This window comes from Schistocerca serialis, chromosome 8, assembly GCF_023864345.2.
Source record: "Schistocerca serialis cubense isolate TAMUIC-IGC-003099 chromosome 8, iqSchSeri2.2, whole genome shotgun sequence".
NCBI classification, from domain to species: Eukaryota; Metazoa; Arthropoda; class Insecta; order Orthoptera; family Acrididae; genus Schistocerca; species Schistocerca serialis.
In genome coordinates, this window is record NC_064645.1 from 548,965,386 (window position 1) to 548,983,674 (window position 18,289).

Genomic DNA, 18,289 nt, shown 5'->3' on the forward strand with positions numbered 1-18,289 from the left:
ATTTCCTGCCAGGTCATTAACGTGCAACATGAACAGCAAGGGTCCCAACACATTTCCACAAGGCACACCTGGAGTTGCTTCTGTGTCTCTTGATGACTATCCAAGATTACACGCTGCATTCACCCTACTAAAAAATTCTAAATTCAGTCATAAATTTCATATATTACCCCATATGATTACACTTTTGTTAATAAGCATTGATGTGGTGCTCAGTCAAATGCTTTTTGGAAGTCTAGAAAATCTGCATATAACTGATTCCCTGAGTTGTGGCTTTGGGATATCATGTGAAAATCTGATAGTTGAGTATCACATGAGCTACATTTTCAGAATTCTTGCTGCTTGTTGTGGATGACCTAGTTATGATGGAAATCTCTCATTATGTTTGAGCTTAGAATATATTGTACAATGAATGGGATGTGAACTGTGAATTGTGGTTTATTTATCTCATAACATTCATAATCTAAATCATTTGATTCGTGTATGGTTAAAATGATTCTCCTCAAATAGTTTTTGTCTACTGTGTAGGAAGATTATAATATCATAAATGTATATGGAGGGAACAGTTAGGATTTACAGTTTCCAATAATGGGCGACAAGGCTCTGTTTGCTGTGCAGTACATATGTATTGGACAGTTTTCTTTTGCAGTTTCAGTATTTGAGATACACTAATTGAACTTCTCCAGAAAATTATTCCATATCTAATGACAGATTCACAATAACTATGATAAGCAGTTTTTCATGTACTCAAGTCAGTGGTGTTTGTTAGTGTGGTGACAACAAGTATGAATGATATATCACTGCCATCACAAGTTCTTTGGCTCTGAACCTAATGGTCCACACCATCTTGCTTGTCCAGTTGGCTGTACGATTTGTTGTAATGTGGACATCTGTAATGAAATACACTGAGCCTTACAGAATGAGTGTGTTTCCTTGGGCTACAACCCAACTGAAATCTCACAGTGGTGACCATGAGTAAGAATTTGCACGCTGGCTTTGTTTATACCATCGTTTGTTCTACTTGGCCACGTATCCTGCCGCACCATGGATATCAAAGCTTCTGCATCTACAATGGGACATTTCATTGCTTCAGCACCACCTGGATTCTACAATACATTTCTTGCAGTTTCGTCACCTCAACACTTTCGCTACTCAACAGTGCAACATGTGACTGCAGATTCAGGCTTTGCCCCTCCAGTGAGTGTGCATCGACACATGCATTTCGAAAATGATAATGAGGAGAGCAAAGTTCCTGCATTTAATCACACTGATGTGGATTCTTCATTCACACACAAACTATGTATTAGATGTCGGCTGCCTAGGCGACTGTTACAACAGTGCTGTGTGCAACCTCACCTTTGTTAGGACAGACCACATGTAGCGATCATGCTCCCTTGATGCCTAAGTGCTTTACTGCTTCATCAGTTTACAAAGTGGACAACACCAAATATATATCATGAATATTTCCAGGCCAGTTTCCTCCCCTAGTGACCGTTCAGCCCCTCAGTGCACTTTATGGGCCCCCACCTGATGTGAACACTGTGCCACGTGGTGATACTAACTGTGATTTCCGCTGCTCGGAACATGCCCGGCTCGTCATGTCAACAGCCCAATGGGAACATTTTACTGTGCTGCTCCACGTACATCTGCTCTTCCACCCCTCCCACCACCACAAGTAAACTTGCAGGAAGCTTCAGCTGCAGCCTTTCACCCACTCGCTTTTCACATGGTGCCGGCCATGCCTTCCATGTCAGACTTCCACGCCACAAACATTGCATCAGATAGCTCTACAGCATCATTTCCTTGTGCTTCGGTGCCATTCTCATTTGCTCCAATGGACTGCTCAGTCATACCCAGTGCAGTGCTGCCTGTGTCGACCACGCCGCTTCAGCATCCGTGTCATATGAGTGATATGAGGGACTCAGATGCAGATCTAGCTGTTCCTTTGTTGCCACCACCAGCCTCCTTACTGGCCCTGCCCTCACCCCCCCCCCCTCCCCTATCTGAGGACAATCCAGCAACATGGTTTGCACTGGTGGAGAACTTGTTTGAGCTGTACCACATCACTGATGACAATTCAAAATTCCTGTGCCTCATGACTCAACTGCACAGGCATGCAGACCTGATCTGTGACCTACTTCTGACACTGCCACTATCTTCAAAGTACAATTTCACAAAACAGACTATCATTGAGTGCCTCTCATGTTCCCCACAAGAGGTTATTCTGTGAATACTGTATGAGGAACATCTTGGTGACCGCACCTCGTACCAGTTTTGGCACTGTCTTTGCCTCCTGGTCAGCAAGCAGATGATGCCAGATGAAACCTTGTAGTTGGTGTGGTTATCAAAACTGCCTACAGATCTCCAGGTTCATCTCCTGCCCCACACTCTCTAATAAATTGGTTTGTGTCTGCGGATGGAGCACACACAACAGGCTGGCACTCCAGCACCAGTAGCTCGCCCGGCTGCAGGCAGGGGCAGGCCGCACTCTGCCCCTCCAGACTGCTGCGCCACTTGGCACTCAGCAAGTGCACTCTCTGCCCACCGAGCCACTGCATATCATCGCTCCTGCGCCGACTACCATGGTATATGAACCAGAACACATAGAGGATGACTGGCCGCCTCCTCTCCTAACATACCGTCACTGTTGGTACCACACCATATTTGGCGATGACACAAAAATTTGCCGCAGCCCGTGGAAGTATCCAAAACGTCAATCGTCCAATAAGCGTCAACCCACACTACATTCCATCCATGCCTCTGTCCCATTGAACAGCTGCCTTTATGTCAAAGAGTATTCTTCAAGTTGCAGCTTCCTTGTGGACACCGGCACTGACGTTTCAGTCATACCTAAATTGATAGACACACGCCTTCTCACACACACACATGCTCTCTTCTGCAAGTCATGAACTCATTTCCACTCCAGACCTGCAGCTCCGTCAAGCTTCAACTTCACCTCTCTAACTGACTCTCCCTCCCCTGGATCTTCCACGTGGTGGACATCGCAGAACCAATCCTGAGAATCGACTTCTATCCCCTGTCTTCAAATGCCTAACTTTCACATCCCATGTGACCATGCTCCACCACATGCTCTGAGTGTAAATACCATTATCTGTTTAGTCCATCAATGCACGGCTCTTGCGAGCAGGACTTGTGCAACTGTGAATCACGTCCTGAAAGAAAGTGCCAAGACACGAGCCCTCCTCAGTGAGAACGCTGTTTAGAAATATCGCATTGCACGTGCCGAGGACAAGCTAGCCACTATCACTGCCTGCATCAATTCACACTGCTCGGCAGCGTCGACACCTGAGCCTTCATCTGCTGCACCTGACCAACAGCACACAGGTTAACAACACCATACCTATCTCGTTTGACTTCAGTCTCAACCACACAGTGTTATTCCCACCTCCCCCACCCCATCATGTGTGTTCCACTCAATGTCTCTCTCTCCTGTTTCGCAAACTGACACTTGCATGCCTCGTGAAAATCCAGCCGTCCGGGCTCCGACCATGCCCCAACTGCCACGGGTGCACCCGCCTGCCCAGTGTGTTGATAAACATTCACACCCCCTCCCGTGCCTCCTCTCACAGCTTGCTCCATAGCTCCACACATGCCAGGAGGGTCGCCACCACCTAGCACGCCTCTCTCACACACTACAGCAAATACACATCCTCTAAGCACACCACTCGTGCCTGCCTCACGCTCGGCATTAACAAACTGCCAACCACACCTGTGTAAACAAAACAAATACATGACGTTTTCAGTGCAATGCCCCTCTTGATCAGATAATTAAGCTGCTTCTTAGCCATACGCCACTAATAAATCAACTGACACCACATCCCACCCCTCGCAGTCATCGAACATTCAGTTTCCACTGTTACAACGGAACTGTTCATCGCATCATCACATCCTAGAGCTCACCATTTGTCACAAGGCTCCCCACCTTAACCCACTCAAGGTACGCTCGGCTCACCAACTAATACAGGAACTTCTTGAGGCAGGAATTTTACAACCCTCTGACAGCAATTGGTTATCACCCATACGCCTCACCCCTAAACAGGATGGCTCTTTTGTATATGTGGCGATTACAGATGCTTCAACACTAGAACAATGATGGACAATTATGTGACACTGAACATTTCCAACTTCATTCACTTTCTCATGGGTGCTACAATTTCCAGCTTACTGGACTGCAGACGCGCTTATCACCAAATACCAGTCACAGCCAAAGACATTCCGAAAACAGTGATTATCACCCCTATCAGGTTGTACGAGTTCCATTTCATGCCATTCAGGTTAAAAAACACTGCCTAGACATGGCAATGCTTTATTGGCTCTCTCTTGCTCTAGTTCAACTTCTGTTTCATATGTCTTGACAATATCCTGAACTTCAGCAAATCAGTGCAAGATCACAAATGCCACATCATGATAGTAAAGGACACTCTCTCATCAAACAGAGTCGAGATCAACACTGACAAACTACAACTGCGCCAACAATCTGTCCAGTTCTTGGGGTACACAGTCTCGGCCGCTGGTATACACCCGACTGAAACAAAGGTGCAATCAATCTTATCCATGCCACTCCCTACCGCATACAAAGTGCTCTGTTGGTTTCTGGAAATTATAAACTACTACCGTCGCCATTTGCCTGCAGCAGCCAACACGTAGGCCACCCTCACTAATGCCATTGCCGGCAAGCAAACTTACAAGGATGGTACCAATGCATGCAGCCATCCAGGTCCTGAAAGACTCTCTTGCATGAGCCATCACCCTCACTCATCCAATATCAAATGCTCAACTCTTCATCATGATGGATGCCAATGACTCCGTTGTAGACATAGTCCTACAACAATGCCACAATGACGTGGTCATGCCACTTCAGTTATTTTTGAAGAAACTTTCACGAGCCCAACAAAAATACTTAGCCTTCAGCCACAAACTTTTAGCAGTTTGTGAGGCAGTGAAACACTTCTGCCCCAACGTTGAGGGCCGACCTTTCCGACTGGAAAGCACACCACCCATTTCACATGGTACAACACAAACCTTCTGAACTGCATCTTCCATTATTCTCACGGCCTCTTGGAGAGATATACTTGAAGTCTGCAGTTTTTTGATACTGTCAGGAAGCTGGATGAAGTGACTTGTGATGTATGAAACTGAACTGAGCACTTAAGAGCTGTTGAACACTAACTAGAGTTTACTTGCAGACACCATAGGATCAGAAGAGAAGTTCTTCATCACTGACTTCACAGATTCAAAGTACTTATGGTAGAAAATCACAGCTTCAGTCCATGTGGCCTACTTTATCTCGCTCCACAGGTAGAGGCATATCATGTAGCTGCTGCTTGTAGCATTGTACATGTTAAAAATATTCCAAGAATTTCAAGAAAACCTTCTTTGTTGCTGATATCAGTGCATTTACTTCTGGGAATTGATATCTAATTGTCCCTGCCACTCATTTCAATGCATGAGCTGCACATGTAATCTCCACTAAGTTTGGATAAAATACCTAAAGTGATTTCCACACTTTCAACATGTATGAAGCTGCATCTGTGTACTCAATATGACCCTCTCTTCCTTTATGCCACATGACCATAGTACTTTAAGCCCATAATTACTGAATCTAGCAATTGTTGAACTATTTGTTACCTCTAAAGGTTTATGATAAATTAAATAGGGTGTAGATGCAGCCTCAGAGTCCAGCTTGCCCACAATAAGATTAGTGATGATATGGCCTGCAGCATCCATTGTCTCATCTGGGGATGTAGCTGATTTGCCAGTGTCAGCCCTGATTTTTTGTAGTACGTCAACATAGCAAAAATCCTGGTCATTCTTCCTGAGAGTGGACTTATTAGGAATGTTGTGATTGCAGCATTTCTGTAAGAAATGCTTGAATTCAGGTACCTGAAATTTGTTCCAGGGTATGTTCACTGCAGCCAATGCAAAACACAGTTCTTTCAGTAATTCACTGTTAGATGCTGTAGGTGTCCTTATGATTGTGTAAGTTGAACATGTTTCTTGGACAAAATATGCTATTTAGTTGTAATATGTAGATGGCTTTGTAAATGTTGTTCAATTTGAGATTGCATCATCCATCCTTTACATTTATTAGAAGTTTGGCAGGGGAATATTTTATGGTTAAAGCACTGTTGATAGAAATCCATGTTTTCAACTTTAACAACAAGGAAGACACAACCTGTGCCACAATTAACTTAAATACAACTGACTGTTACACATTGTGAAGTGTTTGCGAACAAGAAAGGAAAGTGTTCAAAATGAGACATTGTTGTCTTTATCGAAATTGTGCAATTTAGCATAGTGTATAATAGGATAGATAACAGTATGTGAAACACAATAATAAAATTTAATTTTTTCCTGTCTTGTTATGTAACAATAATGTATGGGACTTATGGGAATGTATAATAATTCCACAATAATATTAACCTTTGTCAAATTATGTAGCATAGTGTGAAATGTGTATTATACCTCAAAATACGTAATTTAAAACTTTGAAATAAGGGTCAGTTTTGTGTAACTTGTGTAAATTTCCATTTTTCTCATAACTACATATGAGGGAATTTCATAAACTCTGTGCTCTAATACTGACTAGGATGACAATAGCTTTTACTGGGGAAAAAGGAGCTTCTTTAGTCATACACTTCTGTTATTCTACAGGAGTGAATAATTACACAAACATAATAAGCATATTTGTTTGATTATCACACACACATACACACACACACACACACACACACACACACACACACACACACAAACACACATAAACAATAAAAACTTATTTCTGTGTCTGTTCACACTTACTTCAGTCTTAAAATCTACTAACAGAATTTTGTTGTGCCTGATTTCAGTCGTTCAGAAGTCATACTAAAAAGATAGCAGAAAACATGTTCTCAAGTGTATGGCTGTTCTCAGTTTCCTCTTTAGTAGTGGTTCGCAGCTTGTTAAAAGGATTAATGTTAGACTACTGAACTTCTTTTTGTACTTTTAGACAAAAACAGAATAATCTACAATTTGAATTTTTAGCTTCTTATTTATTTATGTATTTATTTTTTAATTTGTGCAGAAGCTAATAAATTATCACTGGCTGCCTAACATTGTCATACATTTTTTTGTAGAAAAGTTGTTTTGTCATTAACTGCTCATCTCTAAAATGTACTGATAAGCAAGTACTGAATGGAAAATATGCTAGATGTGGTAAGTTTTATGCATACACAGAGGGAAACACCTCAATTTAATACTTAGTGGATGTCAGAACTTTAATTCATTTGATAAAATATCAGTGTGAATGTTTCACTTCAGTCTGTTATCCACATAGCATGAAAGACTTTAGACATGCTGAGCAGTGTGCAGTCTGAATAATCTATATGGAATTCTGTTACATAATTTGTATGAGAACCAAAGTAAAACAGTAACTGTAAACATGTTCTGTTTGCTTAACTCTTCATTTAACTGTGAGCAGAACTGTTGAGCTCAGACACTTTACCAGAATGTTTGAGCACCAGTAATCATTATAGCTATTTATAGCCCTTGTATTGCCTTTGACACATCGTTTAGGTATGTTACAAGCATCATGATTCCAATTGTGAAGCCTAGACTGATGTAACTTATGATTGTTTTAGATTTGTCTTATTCTTGGTCCAGTATCAGTTGAAGTGACTTTTATCTTTTATTATTTAGAATTGATCATATCCAGGCACAATGGATACCATTAATAGACACTATAATGAACTTCTCTATTAATATTTTATGACCAGCACAATTAAAGTACCACAGTACTATTCAAGGTTGCGGGAATATCCAGCAGGATTGTTTACTTTGCACATTGCACCATTGAGGTCAAATATAAATTTCTCTATTGTGTATCTTTTACAGACTCAAAATTGTGAGGCAAATAGTACTTTATTATGTGTTGTAAATGTTTTCAAAATTGTTTTTAGAATATTGGCAGAGATAAAGCAGTCTGTATTTAGACCTATTTATTAAAAAAATACTCTCTAATTGTTTAATAGATGGTGAGCCTACCTCATATTTCAGGTGACCTTGACACATAGCAAAAGACATAGACATGCCACAAAACTTTCACTAGTCAGGCTCTGCCAAATCGAATATGATTTCACCAATTTTAATGTATACAGAAATTTAGCAACATGAGTGAATATATTTTTAGCAGTCTAATGATTTTTGTTACTTTTTTATGCTTGTGCTTATTTTGACTTTCCTGTACTATGAAAAAATCTGTTGAGATTCATGAACGATAATTTCAAATGATTTTCATTTATTTCAATGTGAAAGAATGGGCCACTTTCACATATCATGGACCATCTATTTTAGATCCTGTTTCACTAACAAATTTCCTATCATACAGACTACATCCATTGCAGTTACTTAAGTGCATAATCAGATTGCTTATGTTACAATGATTTCTTCAAAATCCATTGAACTTTCTTTCATGCAGAAGAAATGTCTTCCTTTCATTACACAATACTCTCAGCATGCTTATTCATGAATAATATAAGCTTTATGCAACTTTCTTGTCTGTTCACGTATATTTCCACACTACTTAGTTTGTATTTTTGTGGTTTGTATTTGTAGAAAACATTCCTCGTTCAGCCTGCTACTGACCCTTGTAACATTCTCTTCAGTGTCAATGCTTAACCTTTTTATGGTTGCAGTGGGTGAGACATCGGAGACACTTTTGGGATGAGCAGGATTCAGGCCCCATCTGGTTGCTAAGATCTAAGTCTGTCATTGTGTTCCTAAATCAATTAAGGCAAATACTGGGATGGTTCCTTTGAAAATGCCTTTGTGTTGTCTTCATCCAAACAGAGCTAGTATTCAATCTCAAATGACATAACTGTGCAAAAACTGTTCACAATATATCTTCTTTCATTCTTTCAACACATGCCACATTTGAGAGTACCCCTTTCTTATTTATTTATTTAGGTCCCATAAATCCGGTACAGCTAGACATTCACATGGATGTAGGACATGTCAGATTATTACAAATTATACAAAAGAAACACATAAAAAACTCTCTTGCAAGAGGAGATATAGGTACCGGTATAAGGCAAAATACACATTAATAGTTATAGACCAAATTACACTTAAAAAGTTAAAATGGATGTAGATCTTAATAATTACGTAAAAGACATAGTAATGTTAAGAATGATTCCAACTATCATAATGCATAAGAGTACATCAGACTTAAATCAATTGGAGTTAATACAATTGAAATATTCTTCAACTGAATAAAAGTAATTATTTATTACATAGTGTTTGAGCTGTTGTTTAACTTTGGGACGCTCATTGACAAGTGATTTCAGTGATAGTGGGGAGCACTGAATATCTTGCAGTTCATGTAATAGACTCATTTTTGTACAATACTAAGGCTTTTTAATTCATAATGGAGGTCCATCTTCCTCCTGGTGTTGTGGGTATGGTATGAATCACTGGTTTTGTATAGTTGCTCATTTTTACCAATGAAACATAAAAGTGAGTAGATATATTGACATGCAGTTGTCAGTATCCCTAATTTTCTAGAAAGGTTCTACAAGTATGTCTAGGCTGGACTTTGCTTATTATCCTAATAACTCTCTTTTTGATACTGAATATTCTTTCGGAAAGTGGCTAATTATCTCAGAAAACTATGCTATACAACAATAGTGCGTGGAAGTAACTAAAATAAGCAGTTTTTGTGGTGTTTCGGTCACAGACAGTGAATACAGATAGTGAATGTTGCTGAGCTGAGTTTTTTGAGAAATTGTAAAATATGTTCAGGCCATTTTAGATTGCTGTCAATGTGTACACCCAGGAACTTGGATGACTCAACTTAAAGTAACTCATGACCATTACATTTAATACTTAATTGATCCTTCATTTTTTTACTTACTTGGAAATGAACAAATTGGGTCTTGTTAACATTTAATGATAACTGATTATTACCAAACCAGTTAAGTACTTCATTAAAAACAATATTGGTTTATTCCTCAAGACCATGGTTGGGAATTTTGTTGATGAGGATATTGGTGTCATTAGCAAAAGGGAAAATGAGTTTTAAAGCTAGTACACAAGGGAGGTCATTGATATAGACGAGGAAGAGAAGGGGTCCAAGTACAGAGCTCTGAGGAACACCACAGCCAATAGAGCCCCAGTTAGATGACACAGAGTGCCCCTCAGAGTTGTTCAACATGATCTTCTGCTTTCTTCCAGTTAGATAGTATTTAATCCACGAGCCAGCTAGTCCACTTATACCACAATATTCAGCCTTTGCTAAAATGATTTCATGGTTACCCCTATCATGGGCCTTAGAAAGGTCACAGAAGATAATTTATTATTAAAAGGCTCTAAGATTTGGTGGCTGAAGGAGAAAATAGCTTGTTCTGTTGATACACCCTGTTGAAATCTAAACTAGCTACTGTTTAACACCTTATAATGAATGAGGTGGCCAATAAGTCTTATGTGAACAAATTTCTCAAGAATTTAGGTAAGGTTGTTAAAAGGGAGATAAGATGATGGTTGGTGATGTCAGTTTTATCACTTTTTTAAATAGATGTTTGACAATAGCATACTTTAGTCTCTCAGGAACAATCCCATGCTGGACGGATTCATTGAATGTATGGCACAGTATTTTTCTTATTGGCTTATAGCATTCCTTCAGTAACCTTGAAGAGATACCATCAATGCCAAACAGAATTCTCAGTTTCATGTACTGTAATAGGAGACATTTTAATCTGCTTTTTTTTTTGTTAGTAGCTTTTTGAAGGAATAATGTGGCTCCATTAACAGAACATGTTTTCAGTTTGGGCTGCTGATGCCAAAAATATTGATAATTATTTCACTTTCATAATTCATAGTTAGTTGACTTGTAGATTGTATTTAGTTTTCTCTAATGGAGTGACTGACAACAACCCTTTAGTCAGAATACTCTTCAGCATACAATATAAATTGGAAGTATATAGCATCTTGTTCCAGACATTGATCTGCAACACAGTATGAAATGGTCAACGAATCCCTTCTCCAATCGTCTTCATACTCTCTATGTAATGAAAGAACTGCAGAACTCCATAGAAAATAACCTGTTCCAGTGCATACACCTTGTTTCTACCACATTGTCATCATAACTTCTGCTGATTTCTTCTTACTAGCAGTCAATATCTGTCACTTGACTAAGGTGTTTTTTTTTTTTTTTTTTTTTTTTTTTTTTTTTTTTTTTTTTTTTTTTTTTTTTTTTTGCTAGTCGATTAGTTGTTTATTAAACTACAGATTATTTTATGATTATTAAAAGAGAAAATGTAGTTATAACATCTTATACTACAAATCAAAAGTAGTCTTATGTGGAAAAGCCACATAAAACCAGTCATAGGAAATGCAGGTGCCTGGCTGAAATTTGTTAGAGGTATCCTTACAAAACTTTCACTCATCTTATTCTTGAGTATTGCACATCTGTGTGAAACTCTCACCAAACTGAATTGATAGAGTAGACAAAGATGATTCAAAGAAAAGAGGCAAATTTCATGACAGATAGTTTAATAAGCAAAAGAGTATCAAAGAGATGCTCATCCAACTACAGCTGCTGATGTTCCAAGCTAGATGTCACACATTCCAAAGTAGTGGAACATTAAAACATCAAGAGTGTACAGCCCAAGAGAACTCGCGTCCGGCCATCCTGATTTAGGTTTTCCGTGATTTCCCTAAATCACTCCAGGCAAATGCCGGGATGGTTCCTCTGAAAGGGCACGGCCGATTTCCTTCCCTAACCCGATGAGACCAATGACCATGCTGTCTGGTCTCCTTCCCCAAACCAACCAACCAACCCAAGAGAACTTAAGGTTCATACTCCTTTGTCGCACATAAATCTTCCAAAATGATCATGATAGTAAAATCATAGAAAGCTGGGCTCACGTAGAAGCTTACTGGCAGTTGTCCTTCAAATGTACCATTTTCAAATGGTAAAAAACGGCAGTGGAACACAACCAAAAAATATAAGGTGTTTTGTAAAATACAAATGTAGATGTAAATTTAACTACTTCATATATACTACAAAGTTCAGTCAGATTAATGTGACCACGTGCCAAATGCCAAAATAACAACCTTTTGCAATGTGAATTTGCAGGAAGAGAGTCAGTGAGGTTCTGGAAGGTACCAACAGAAATGTGGAGCCATGCTGATTCCAGTGCCATGGCCCTAGGCTTCTCAGTGGAAGATCCACGGCACGAACAGTATGATCGAAGTTGTCCCACAGATTATCAGTTGAGTTTAAATCTCTGGACTTTGATGGCCAGAGAGTATGGTAAACTCATCGTGGTGCTCTTCAAACCATGCACGTATACTGCGAGCTGTGACACATTATATTGTCCTGCTGGTAAATGCCATCGTGCCAAGGAAAAATCAAACTACATGTGCTAGTGAACACAGTATCCAAGGATAGATACATATTTGTGTTGATCCATTGTGCCTGCCAGAATGACAAGATCACTCATGGAAGCCACAAAACATTTCCCAGACCACAATGCTCCCACCTCTGGCATGGACCCTGTCAACAGTTGTTGCTGGCTGTACAGGCTATCGGCCATCTGTCACATGGAACATAAAACACGATTAATCTGAAAAAGCCACCTGTCACCACTGAGTGGATGTTCACTTGCAGCTTTAGTGTGCAAATTACAGCCTTTGTCACTGATGAATAGCAATCAGCTTGGGGGCATGAACCAAGCGTGTGCTGCGGAGGTCCATATCCAGCAACATTTGCTGAATGGTCATTGACAGACACTGCTGGTAGCCTCTTGGTTCATCTGGGTGGTCTGTTGCTCAACAGTTACACACCCATTCTTCTGTTTGCATTGCCCTAGCCATCAATCACTTCTGCCATCTCTGGCCCATGGTGCACCTCAGTTACCTTGGCATCACTTTGGGATTGCATCATTTCGCCATACACAATATACTTTACCCATGGCAGCGTGCATATGGTTTACATACTTAACTGCTTTGGAAATGCTTCCACCCTTGCCATAAAAGCCAATGATCATGCCCTTTTGGAATAAGATATATCGACCCATTTTTGCATTATGACAACTGCACTGTTTTCAGCATACCCCCTGACACACTTATGTATCCTACTTATATATAGTACTGCCACCTGCCATCTTTGAGTGGTTGTTGCACATTGACATTAATATGACTGCACCTGTATAAACAGTCAAAGGTGAAATTTGATATGGTTCTATACATTGTGTACAACACTTTTGCATACAGATGTTTATAAACAAAGCAGAGGATAATTTCAGAACTTAGGTAAATACCTGATTTTGTCACATACTTCTTCATTAATATAGCCTACTGTGGCCTAGGGGAACAGTTGAGTAACCATTTTATCTCCTCTAGTCATGCTTAAATAGCAACATTGTTTCTTGGGGCTTCATTCTCCTTTTTACTTACAACATATCTTCTGTATTTCTTACCGTTTTTCTGAAATCCCTTCAAATTATTCACTTAGTCCAAAACATCTTGTATTGTAACAATCGGCACCTGTTGATTTCCATTACTCACTTCAATATGCATACGCAATACACCATCCTGAAAGCCAGCTTTGCCCTACCCAAAGATAGCCAGTACTCCTACATCCAACTGACAATAAAGTAACCTCCTATGAAAATTCACTTTATCAAAACATTTCTTTCAGACCACAGAATGGGACCCGGTACAGTTGGTACTGTCAGCCAGAATCCACACATTTAACCAGTAAATATTCAATGAAATATAGCAAAATAAAAAATTAAGTAAATAAAAAGAAGTGCTTCATCTGGTCAAAACTATGTAATAACATTAAATTTGTTGAAATTAGAAGAAATGTTCTTGCCATGACACATTACTGTGTTGGACATGTTAACTCCACAAATTGTAATTTATGGTAGGATGCATATGGAGGACTACTTTGAATAATCCACCAGTGAGAGTTCTAGCAATTTTAACCTGATTTTTTCCCTAGATCATCAGGAGTACGATTGCCTGCCTTATTACTCCTAAAGCTGTCCCGATGTTCTCACTGGATTTCTTCACTAGCAGGTACAGCTTCTAATGTGCTGAGGGGTGGCAGTGATATGCCATCTCACAGCCTACACCCATTTCCCATCAACTAAGCTGCATTATTAAGTCAGTAGGGTAAGAGAAAGACTGACAGTGGAACCTATCTTTATGTGTGTGCTATCTAATTTCAGATGGAAATATTTAAATTTTAATTGAGCGTTAGTGTCAGAATGCGCTTGGGAACTCAATGGCCAAGTATGAACATTGTAACATGATGAGCTGCCAAGGGCCCATTAAAATGCAAGTTACCCAGTTCTGGAGTCTGGAGTTCTGGAGCCTCGGTCGAAGGATACGACAGGAAAGAAATGAAAGCGAGATGCAGATTATGGGGCCAGGAATATGGAGAGGAATATTAATGAAAAATTTAATCTGTTCTCTAATGAGTTTGTGTCAATGTTTGAAACTGTATTTCCAAAAATAATCCCTAGAAACAATCCTCAGGCTGCAAAATAGAAACCCTGGATTACTGAAGGGATCAGAATTTCCTGTAGAACAAAAAGAAATTTATATGAATCCCTAAGGCTATCTACTGATCCCATCAAAAAGGAGGACTTTAGATTGTACTGCAATATTTTAAAAAGGATAATAAAAAATCCAAAACTATGTATGTAACATCTGAAATTGGTAACTCAAACAACAAATCAAAAACCATCTGGCGTGTTAAAAAAAGGAAGAGTGGTAAAAAAGTAGAGTACATGGTTGATGTAGAATTAATTCAGGATGGAAATATTGTAAAAAATATTCAGGAAGTACAACTACAGAAAAAATTGGTGGTGAAGGCTCAATGGGTGATGCGATAACCATTTTGCATAAAGCTAACAATGCCAGAGTTTGCCAGATGCAGATAACCCCCATAACAATTAGTGAGATCAATAAGACAATCAGAGAGATGAAGTCAGAAAACTCTTGTGGGTTTGATAATATTTCAACTAAGATACTTAAGCACTGTCATGGCTCTATAAATGCAATCTTGTGTCACATTTTTAATGAATCTCTAAAACAAGGTATTGTTCTACTTAGATTAAAATATGCCTGTATGAAACCACTTTACAAGAAAGGTGAAAAAACTGATGTAACAAACTACTGCCCAATATCCCTACTAACAAGTTTTTTGAAGGTCCCTGAGAAACTGGTGTACAGGAGAATTGTTAATCTCCTGAACAGCCATAACATTCTCAGTAAACGTCAGTTTGGTTTCTGGCAAGGCATATCAATTGATGATGATATTTTCTCTTTCACCAGTCAAATTCTTGATTCTCTTAACAGAAAAATGGCACCAATTATAATCTTATGTGACCTATCCAAAGCTTTTGACTGTGTCAACCTTGAAATTCTGATAAAGCAGACTACTATGGGTTAAGTGGGCAATGGCCTTGTCGCAGTAGATACACCGGTTCCCATGAGATCACCGAAGTTAAGCACTGTCGGGCGTGGTCGGCACTTGGATGGGTGACCATCCAGGCCGCCATGTACTGTTGCCATTTTTCGGGGTGCACTCAGCTTCGTGATGCCAATTGAGGAGCTACTCGACCGAATAGTAGTGGCTCCGGTCAAAGAAAAGCATCGTAATGACCGGGAGAGCTGTGTGCTGACCCCACGCCCCTCCTATCTGCACCCTCCACTGAGGATGACACAGCGGCCGGATGGTCCTGGTAGGTCAGTTGTGGCCTGACGATGGAGTGCTTTTCTATGGGTTAAGTGGAATAATGGGGACATGGATTAAATCCTACCTTACAGATAGGAAGGCTCGGTACTGGGACCCTTACTGTTTTTATATTTATAAATGACCTCCCACACTGCACTATCTCAGTGAGCAAGTTCACGCTATTCCTTGATGATACTTCTCTTCTAGTTGGTAAAGCAACAGGGAACAACTGGGAAACATCTGCAAACAATACATTTGATGACATTCTGAAATGCGGGAAAGAACTATGGGATATAAATATAGAACGTAATGGACAACAAATATAGCAAGTCAACTCTTTTAAGTTCCTGGGTGTGTACATAGACTCCAAACTGAATTTGTCCAACCTTATCCTAGATCTAGAAAAAAGGCTACATTGTGCAACATTTGTCATATGCATAATTGCATCAACCACACATAAGGAGACCATAAAAGCTGCTTACTTTGGATATTTCCATGCACTTTAGTCATATGGAATCATATTTTGGGGCAACTAGCCCTTGGCAAAAAAAGTTTTTATTGCTCAGAACGGAGCTACATGTATCATGAGTGGTGTGCAACCAAGGCACTCATGCAAGAATCAGTTTAGGAAACTACAGGTATTTACAATGATATCTCAGTACATATACTCCCTTCTATGTTTCATTAATAAAAACCACTCTCTCTTCAAAACCTATTGTGAATATCATGATCACAACACAAGGTCAAAAGAGGACTTTCATATTAACCAGTCAAACTATAGCCTTGTACAGAAAGGAGTAAATTATACAGGCATCAGAATTTACAGTTCTCTATGTGTCATCAAAAGTCTTGCTCCCGAAACACCAAAGTTCAAGAGAAAACTGAAGGATTACCTAATACAAAAGTCATTCTATTCAATTAGTGAATTTTTTAGTGCGTAGGAGCAAGTTTTTACTATACAACCTAGTTATCCATGCAATGAAAACTTAAATGTAAACTATTTGTTGCTGTAATGTTATAGTTTTGCTCAAATACTCTGAAACTGATAATCTGAATGTGTACACATAAGTGTTAATTCTGATGTATCTAATCTATTTTTATTTCTTCTAGTGTCCCATATTGTTACTGTGAGACTTGTTATGAATTAACCATATTGTGTGCTGCTGTATTGTTAACATTGACTCATTCCATATCCTTGCACCTCCATTGCAATTAGGATCACCATAACTCACAGTAAAATAATAAATATCAATGAGTCATTGGACCCGTCTCAAGCCCTGAAGCCAGGGAGAAAGAAATAGTCCTTCCAATACATTTTTAAGCAGTTAGGATGTCGGTAAAATTATTTCAAGTAAAACAATGCAAGAGCTGCCAATCGAAGAACTGGTGTAGGACAAGATATTATCAAAAGTGTAAATATTAGGAAAGTGAGTTGTTGGGCGGCATCGTCGGCATAAAAGTTATAAAAAGGGGTTGCAGATCATTTTTTGAACTAGAATGGGTTAGGTTTTGGCTGAGGAATGACCTATGTTTGATGGCAATTCCACTTCAGTGGTACAATAAGTTTTGTAATAGGTAACTTTATGTTGACAAAGTTGGACTATGAAAAGTGGTGTAAGCAGTGACTTTAATTGGTTTTATGAAGCTATAACTTTTATTGTGACAATATCTACAGTGTTATACACTCCTGGAAATGGAAAAAAGAACACATTGACACCGGTGTGTCAGACCCACCATACTTGCCCCGGACACTGCGAGAGGGCTGTACAAGCAATAATCACACGCACGGCACAGCGGACACACCAGGAACCACGGTGTTGGCCGTCGAATGGCGCTAGCTGTGCAGCATTTGTGCACCGCCGCCGTCAGTGTCAGCCAGTTTGCTGTGGCATACGGAGCTCCATCGCAGCCTTTAACACTGGTAGCATGCCGCGACAGCGTGGACGTGAACCGTATGTGCAGTTGACGGACTTTGAGCGAGGGCGTATAGTGGGCATGCGGGAGGCCGGGTGGACGTACCGCCAAATTGTTCAACACGTGGGGGGTGAGGTCTCCACAGTACATCGATGTTGTTGCCAGTGGTCGGTGGAAGGTGCACGTGCCCGTCGACCTGGGACCGGACCGCAGCGACGCACGGATGCACGCCAAGACTGTAGGATCCTACGCAGTGCCGTAGGGGACCGCACCGCCACTTCCCAGCAAATTAAAGACACTGTTGCTCCTGGGGTATTGGCGAGAACCATTCACAACTGTCTCCATGAAGCTGGGCTACGGTTACGCACACCGTTAGGCTGTCTTCTGCTCACGCCCCAACATCGTGCAGCCCGCCTCCAGTGGTGTCGCGACAGGCATGAATGGAGGGACGAATGGAGACGTGTCATCTTCAGCGATGAGAGTCGCTTCTGCCTTGGTGCCAATGATGGTCGTATGCGTGTTTGGCGCCGTGCAGGTGAGCGCCACAATCAGGACTGCATATGACCGAGGCACACAGGGCCAACACCCGGCATCATGGTGTGGGGAGCGATCTCCTACACTGGCCGTACA

General features: G+C 40.2%; 1 pseudogene; it reads left to right on the forward strand.

Moving 5' to 3' along the window:
* The first annotated feature begins 15,463 nt into the window (after positions 1-15,463).
* LOC126417761 (5S ribosomal RNA) lies at positions 15,464-15,581 on the forward strand (annotated as a pseudogene).
* The last annotated feature ends 2,708 nt before the right edge of the window (positions 15,582-18,289 follow it).